Source organism: Myotis davidii, unplaced genomic scaffold (genome assembly GCF_000327345.1).
Source record: "Myotis davidii unplaced genomic scaffold, ASM32734v1 scaffold933, whole genome shotgun sequence".
Classification (NCBI taxonomy): Eukaryota; Metazoa; Chordata; class Mammalia; order Chiroptera; family Vespertilionidae; genus Myotis; species Myotis davidii.
This window is the reverse complement of record NW_006285240.1, coordinates 1-8,933: the sequence shown is the minus strand read 5'-3', so window position 1 is coordinate 8,933 and position 8,933 is coordinate 1.

The following is an 8,933-nucleotide window of genomic DNA, read 5'->3' as shown; positions in this document are numbered from 1 at the left end:
CTAGGTGCTTTTTTTCCAATATTGGATATACTCAGGCTTTGAAAAATGTCTGAAGTGAGAGGTGGTCAATTATACAAACATCACTTAGGTCCTAAAACATCTGAATTTTATACTTAGACTAGAGGCCTGGTGCACAAATTTGTGCACTAGTGGGGTCCCTCAGCCTGGCCTCCACTCTCTCGCAATCTGGAACCCCTCAGAGGATGTCACACTGCCGGTTTCTGCCCGATCCCCACAGGCCAGGCCTGTGGGGATCGGGCGAAAACCAGCAGTCCAAGGCTACCTGCCACTCCTGCCTGCCTCTCCCACTCATCCTGCCTTTGCCCCACCTGCCATGGGCTCGCACACAGTCAGTCCCAATGAGGAAAGGCTCACACGAGATGTGGAACACTAGCCAGCCATGAGCCCTGTGTCTGGTGCCCTCCGAAGGGAGTGGCCTGCGGGATCAAGCTGAAACTGGCTCTGACACCCCCGAGAGATGTGGAACACTAGCCAGCCATGAGCCCTGCATCTGGCGCCCTCCGAAGGGGCGTGGCTTGCGGGATCAAGCTGAAACTGGCTCTCTGACATGCCCTGAGGGGTCCTGGATTGCGAGAGGGCACAGGCCATGCTGAGGGACCCCACCAGTGTACAATCAGGCGGGGGATCAGCCACGAGAGGACTACAGGTCATGTCTGGCCCATCTTGATCAGTCCCAGTCAGCTGGACCCCAGCAGCAAGCTAACCTACTGGTCGGAGCATCTGCCCCCTGGTGGTCAGTGCACGTCATAGCAAGCGGTCGAGCAGCCTTAGCATATCATTAGCATATTATGCTTTGATTGGTTGTTTGGCTGTTCTGCCATTCACTCTATTTGCATATTACCCTTTTATTATATAGGATTAAACATTTGGGGAACCTGGTTTATAATGCTCACATGCTGGTGAGTCATTATTTCATTGAGGAAGGGGGCCTGCATTTTAAGTATGTGTGTGGTTTGGAGCTGGGATGAGGGGACAGGCAGGAATGAAGGGAAATGCAGGGACTTGATCTCTTTCCGTTTCTCCCACAGGCTATGCGGCTTTGCACGAAGCGTCCTCCCCTCTGCAAGTCTGATTCTGCATAACTTAGGCTCATGTATGGCCTCTTAAGGGTTCCACAACCTCTCTCCACAAACACCCACGCATCTCCCTTTTAGACTCATTTCTCATTGTGCAATACCTCATTCTTTGGGTTATTTCTTAGATTCCTGAGGGGGAAAAATTCTAGTTGGTTTGGCCATGATTTTGAGGCAGGCCACTTCTTAGATCACTGCTTACTCTAGATGTAGAGCGTTCAGAGTCCTCATGCTTGCCCTGGGTCAAAGACTCGCACCCTGAGACTGGGTTACCTGAACCAAAGAGCTGCCCCTTTCCCAGGAACAGTTGGCAACTTTTCTTCAAAGGAGCTGTGGGCAGGATGCCAGTAATGGAAAAACTGTAATTGAGATATGATTCAAATAAGACCAAATTGACCAGCTAAGCAGGAAAAGGGGGAGGGAGAAATGAATGGCTGAATAGAAGTAATTTTTAATCACTGAAAGAGATCTCTGAGGCACACTAACCCCACCAGCGGTGCCATGTTCTTGTGCTTTAGGGAAACAGAATTGCGACGTGAGTGAAACCATTGACCATGTCCTCTAGGTCTACCATGACTGACTTCCATTATTGCGATTGAAACCAAAGCTAGGTAACCTTTTGAGTAGAGAGGCTGTAGTAGAGAAGGACCTCTGTCCTACAAAAGGAGAAGGTCCTCTCAACTATGCAGATCTGTGTCTGCAAGGGTCCTTCAGGTTTTTTTGTCTCAACTATCAAGTTACTCTGCGTCGCTCAAGTGAGGATAATTCCAGGTAACCAGGTCCTAGCAAATGTATGTATTAAAGAATTTTAATTTTAGCAGTGTAAGATGTTAGGTTATATTATATACATTAACAACTTCTATATTGCACAAGTATATTTGATAATAATATTTCTTCATGCTTGACCTTTCACAAAAGGGTTACAAGTTGTGTTTGATTATTTTTATTAATTTTAGTAAACAAATCAGTAAAAATAGAAGGAAAGAAATTCCCTCATATTATCAAAACGTGATGCATGAACAGTGAAAGACAGTTTCCCCAGCAGAAACTGGCCAAATCTTTAAGTGGTGATTAGGACCTAGGCCACCCTGTCAAACTGCAGCTAACTGAATCCTGACTTCGCCACATTCTGACTCTGTTGCATGATCTTGGCCAAGGAACATCAGGTACTCACCTGTAAAATGGAAACAATATTCACATGGAGGTGCTGTCAGAAGGAAGTAGATTATCCATATGATTCTTACGGCATATTATAATATTTCAAGAATGCAGCCTGCTGGAGTATTTGGAGCCAGGCAACATTAGGGATAGTTTGATTCAAATGGGTGTGTAGCATGTATTTCACTTGTGGTGTTCCAAGTGAAACACAAGGAGTGTACAATTTATGAGAGGACAAAAAGCTCAATATTCGAGATAGGTAATAGTTTCATAAAATATTTAAAAATCAATGTAGAGAAACCCATAACAAATATTGTATAGATAATACCACAATTTTAAATACAGACAGGACTCTGGTTCCAATAAAACTTTATGTATAAAAGCAGACAGCTAGCTCCTAAGCCAGAATTTACTGCTTTGGTTATTTTTTTTAAGCATTGCATTAAAATAGTATTTATCTTGGTTACTGGATTTTTGGTGCCTGATTGGAATGCCTCACTTATTTAATCCTAGTCCCAGATCTGATGTAAGTTTTTAAATTTTAACCCCAAAATTCAGAATTCTAAAATTCAAATCCTAAATATAGACAAGACCTATGGGACCATCATGTGGTTACAAATGCTGTCTAAGAACCCCCTTTGAAATGTCAAAATTGTAGCTTTGCCTTTAATAATCCATGACTAAAAAATCATATGCACGTGTGGAATTGTTGACCTTTTACAATAACATTAAACCTAACTGCCCAGGACACAGCATTAAGCAAGTAAGACTCCCTCTTGCCTAGAGGCCTTTGACATGGTGGTGGCTTAGAAGATACATTTGCTCTTCTGTTTGTGTTCATTAATTTTATACTTTGTGCTTTTCCTGACTTCCTCTGACTATTTTTTGAGGGCAAATTTTGACCATCCTGAAATTACGGAATATCTCAGGAAATTGTTTTCTTTGTTGCTTTTCAATATTGATGGGTTTCTGTCAGCGGGAATATAATTAAATTCACAGCAGTTATCAAGCCCCTTTTTATAATAAGCCTTTTATCCCTTTACCTAACCCGCCTTTCCTTGTTTCTCAGGATTAAATGGCAGGAGGCCATTTGGCTCAATCTGCTAGCTGTACCTTGGCAGGAGCTGCCATTAATCAGAAGTCATTTTCCTCCTAGAAGGCAGAATGTGTCTCCTACTCAGGCTCACCTCACGTTTCAATTCGCAAACTTTTCAGGGTTCCCCATCTGGAACCCAGGATCTGTCCAGTCCATTTTGTGTATCTTTAAGGTAAAACGGTCACCCTGGGATCCGAGGGAGAGTAGCCCCCTTATGGAACTGAACAGCACAGTGTCAGGTTCTGGTCAAACAGTGGGCTAAAGAAGGACCACGGCAAGACATCAGTCTGTCGCTGGAAGGCCATGTGTGGTGATTAATTTTGTGTCCATTTGACTGGGCCGGGGGTGCTTATATATTTGTTCAAACATTATTCTGGGTGTATCTGTGAGGGTAATTTTGGATGAAACAAATATCTCAATCAGTAGGTTGAGTAAAGCAGATTGTCCTCGCTAATGTGGGGGACCCTTACCTCATACGCTGGAATAGAGCAAAAGGCAGAACCTACTGGGAATTAAGAGGAATTCCTACTGCCTGACAACTTGGAGCTGAGAAATTATTCTTTTCCTGCCTTTGAACTCTACCTGAAATCTTAGCTCTTCTTGAGTCTTGAGACTGTGGCCTCCTGTCTGGAAATTATACCATCTGCTCTCCTGATATTCAGGCCATGGGACTCAGGTTGGAACTCTGCTCTTGGTTCTCCTGAGCTTCCAGCTTATCAACTGCAGAACTTGTGACTTCTTAGTCTCCATAATTGCATGAGCCAATTTCTTATAAGCACACATATAATAATAGTAATAATAATAATATGATAGTATTCATAATATATTTATAATAAATAAAAAAAATCCCTTTTATATGTTCTCCAGAGAACCCTGACTGATAAAGCATGCTACTTATCATTAAAACATTTACTACAGTCTAAGAGGCCTAACAGTATGACATACAACAGTAGAGAAAATGTCTGATCAAAGAAAAAGAAATTGCCCTGCCAGTGTGGCTCAGCAGTTGAGCATCGACATATGAACAGGGAGGTCATGGTTCCATTCCCTATCAGGGCACATGCCCAGGATGTGGGCTTGATCCACTGGGCATGCAGGAGGCAGCCAATCAATGATTTTTCTCTGATGTTTATATCTCTCTCTCCCTTCCCTTCCTCTCTGAAATCAATAAAAACATTTTTTAAGAAAAGAAAAAGAAGTGAATGCATCCACAATCATACAAGTTTATAGGGAACAAGTTTATGAATACAAGTTTATGTGGAACCTTTGTCATTCCAGGAATCTGCCCAGCATCTAAGCCCCTTCTCTGTTTGGGGAAGTCCCTGCTTTATAAATCTTAATGAGAGACAGAGCCCCTTTCCATATATATAGAAGGAGGAAATGGAACTAGATTTGAATTACAGTTTTCCCTAGTAGGCAGGGTGTGAGCCATGAACCATCAGAGGCATACTCAGAATCCTATGTACAGAGCTTTGGCACAGAGAAGGCAGGTCAGAGCAGTATTCTTTTGGTAATGGCTCAAGTGACAGCAGCATACAGTGTCCAGGGACAGCTAAAATGATAACTTCAGGCACAACCACTGTCTCATCCAGTGGTATCAGTCAGTAGCAGAGAGCTGGAGCATTGAGTGTTAGCTGCCAGGGACAGAGGAGCCATCAATGGGCCCAGAGTGTGATTGTGGCTGGAGGGATTCTGTTCTGGCTGCCTGGCTTCCCTTTGTTCCCCTAGTTCCCAGGTTTGGTTCTCCAACCTTTGTTTGCAATTATGTTAGTTAACAAATTCTGTTTTGGTTAAGTCAGTCATTCTTCATAGTTTATATTTAAGAATAATGTCTGATTCACTTATTCTTTCCTTAATATTCTTATAAATAAGACAGACAGGTCCTTTCTCTCGTGCAGCTTACATCCTTATAGGGTGAATGAATGAGTGGATGAATTAAGAAATGAATGAACAAGCAAGAATAGAATCAAGGAAAAGTCAGCTTTATATAAATGCTGTAGAAAAAATAAAATAGGACGCTGTGATAGAAATTGACAGGAAGACCACCCTCCCAGATGTGTCATTAAAGAAACTGAAGTGCAAACATGTCTCAGGCCTCTCAGGAAGAATCTTAAGTGACTCAGTGAACCAGTTGTAACTGTTAAATGAAGGGCTGAGTGCAAGGTGGAGGTGAGTGCGCTTCACTTTAGATCTAAATTGTGAGCACAAGTTTTTTACCTTAGTTTTTTCCCAATTCACATTTTCTCAGATTCTTAGCTGTTGTTTTTTTCCCAATTCATATTTTCTATCCTTTGTCTTGCCTATCTCCTTTTCTACTTTCTCAACAGGATGCATTAAGAAAAGGAACTGTGAGCTAGTAGCCACCATCTTCTCCTAGTGGTGATCCTCTGATGTGAGGGTAGGGGTAGGCCTAAATTTCATATGGTTCAAGTATAAGGGTCGCCAAAAAAAATAAACCAAAAAACCAAAAAAAACCCAACAACAACAAAAAACCCTAGTGGTGATCCTCTGATGTGAGGGTAGGGGTGGGCCTAAATTTCATATGGTTCAAGTGTAAGGGTCGCCAAAAAAAAAAACACATACCAAAAAACCCAAGATGGTTGATAGACTGGATGATAAGTTTGGGACAGGCCACTATAATTTTTGTCAAATCGAAAAATATAGGTAAATAGGTTCAAATAACATTTTTTAAATCCTAGGGCTATCAAATAAATATAAATGCAAACCATGTATATAGTTTTAAAATTTCTAGTAGTCACATTAAAAAGGAAACAAACAAAAACATTAAAAAATAAATATATTTTATATAACTCAGTATAGCCGAAATGTTATTATGAAATTTATCAGTGAGTTCTTTTGCATTCTTCTTATGCTTAGTATCAAAGTGGGTATTTTATGCATAGAGCACATCTTGATTCACAGTAGCCACAAATCCAGTGCCAAAGAGCCATAAGAGGTCAGTGGCCACCATTAGGAAAGAGATCTTAGAACAAGGCAGACTTACAGTTGTCTTGAGACAATGAAATAAATCACTTTGCATGTGTCCTTGCAGTCCTAAGGTATATATTTTTATAATTTTTTTTTCCTTTTCCATGCTCTCTGGTCCTTTTGTAATTCCTATTTATTTCACCACAATTCGCTTACCCACTGTGGCTATGTCCCTCCTCCCCAAAAAGTTCTCTGTCACATGGTGGATAAGCATATTAAAGCTTCTGCTTAAAAAAGCTTCCTTCCTTCCTTCCTTCCTTCCTTCCTTCCTTCCTTCCTTCCATCCTTCCTTCCCTCCTTCCTTCCTTTACATATGTCTTTTTTGGCCTGGGTTTCTTTTCTCAAACATCCCCTTCCCTCCACAATAAAGAGTTTATAAAAAGAACGGGGAAGTATCTTTCCATGATGCTTTAAACACAAAAATAGGAGCATGAGAAAGTTCTCTTTCTATCTATAAATATAAAAGCCTAAGCGACCATTATGACCGGACGACCAGATGACCGGCCGGTAGCTATGATGTGCACTGACCACCAGTGGGAAGACGCTCAATGCACGAGCTGCACCCTGGTGGTCAGTGCACTCCCACAGCCAACCTCCCATGCCCAGCCAACCTCCCGTGATCCCTCCTCCCAGCCAGCTGGCCCCGATCATCCTGTTGAGCCAGCCAGCTAACCTCCTGCGGTCCCTACGCCCGGACAGCTGGGTGATCAGTTTATTCCCACAGCCAACCTCCCCTGGCTGGCCAACCTCCCATGGTCCCTTCCCTCAGCTGGCCGCCCAATCAAGACTGGGCGAGACGGCCCTGATCGACCAGGAGGGACCCCATTCATGCACAAATTCATGCACCAGGCCTCTAGTATGATAATAAAACTTACCCTTCTTGAGTCACTGGCTGATTTTTATGTTAGAATATTATTTCTACACACCCACTTAATCTCAGTATGCCAAAAATGAGCTTTGTGCAATGTCTTGTCTTGCAAAAAAAATACTGCCTCTCTATCTATTCAGTACACCACTTTGATTCCATCCTGGCTTTTCTGTTTTCTAGTCCCATAATTTGAAGAGGTCCACTTTTTTTTGCAAGCTATGAAGTGCTATAGTATTAGTAATCATAAAATAAGAACAATACAAGTATAGTTAGCACTGATATATTCATTAATTTCCATTTATTTTGTATCCTCCTTCCAAGTATTTGAAAGAAATCAGGTAATGGGTAAATTAGTATGTACATGAGTTAATTTTATTCTGCCATAGAATAAAATTCTGCCACAGCCAAACACCACTCAGGATACTGGACTTCCTTTGGCTCTCTGAGAAAGAATAGACTAGTACCTTTCACATCGAGACTCAAGCAGGAAATGTTTTATATTCTGACCTTAGGATGATACAGGTGGTGCTGCACACCAGGCCTCTCCTGGGTGTGACAGGGGTTGAGGATCAATACCTGGGCACACCTATAAGCCGTTCACAGAGCTCCAATGTCTAGAAACTGACTGGCCCAGAAAGAGTACATAATTGTTACTCTGGAAAGAAACACTAAAATAAATGCCTTGCTATTGGTCAGAATTTCTCTATTGGGAGGTGGCTCAGAATCATCGATGCCTTCTTGCTGGCAGATTGCAAGGGCCGCTCTATGTTAGGAATACCTAGCTTACCCCCTAGACAGGAGGCTTACAAAAGAGACTCTAATCATTGTCTGCCACACATCTTACAACTTTACCAGAATATCACATGTAGGTTTTCCTTACTGATCAAAACGCAAAGGTACTGCTTCACACAAAGGAAGTAACTGCTTGGCCATGAACTCATGCATCCTGGAAAGTGGAAAGAATCTAGAAAACACTGTAAGGCAACAGAGCATGGGACCCAAGCTCTGCACTTTACACATCTGCTTGGACTGCAATCAGATTCCGTGATGGGCAACTCATGCAGAAAGAAAGCACTTCTAGCTCCTTCTGGACAGACTGTCCCCTCTCCTGGGTGATGAGTACGGGACTCAACTTTGAAATTAAGCCACCAGCATGACTTGCAACCTGAACACTTGGCAAAGAGAAATGTGGCATGCAAGCTACATGTGATATGTTAATGCTCTTATTAAAGCTGAATTTAGAGACCCAGAAGAAATTCAAAATGTAATTTTCTCTTTTAAAAATACTTTTTTATTGATTTCAGAGAGGATGGGAGAGGGAGAGAGAGATAGAAACATCAATGATGAGAGAGAATCACTGATCGGCTGCCTCCTGCACTCCGTACACTGGGGATTAAGCCCGCAACCCGGGCATATGCCCTTGACTGGAATAAAACCTGGGACCCTTCAGGCTGCAGGCCTACACTCTATCCACTGAGCAAAACAAGCTACGACTAACATGTAATTTTCCAGGGAACTAAAATATCACTAAGAGGTGTCAAAACATCCATATATAGAGCTGATTTGAAGGATAACAGTTAACATTTATTGAGTATTTAATCTGTGCGAGACCCAGCATTTGATTCAAATTAATTCATTTATTCCCTCACAACATCCATATGAAATAGATAAATTATCATTCTCCTTACTTAAGGATGAGGCTTAATGAGGTTCTGTAACTTGCCCTAGG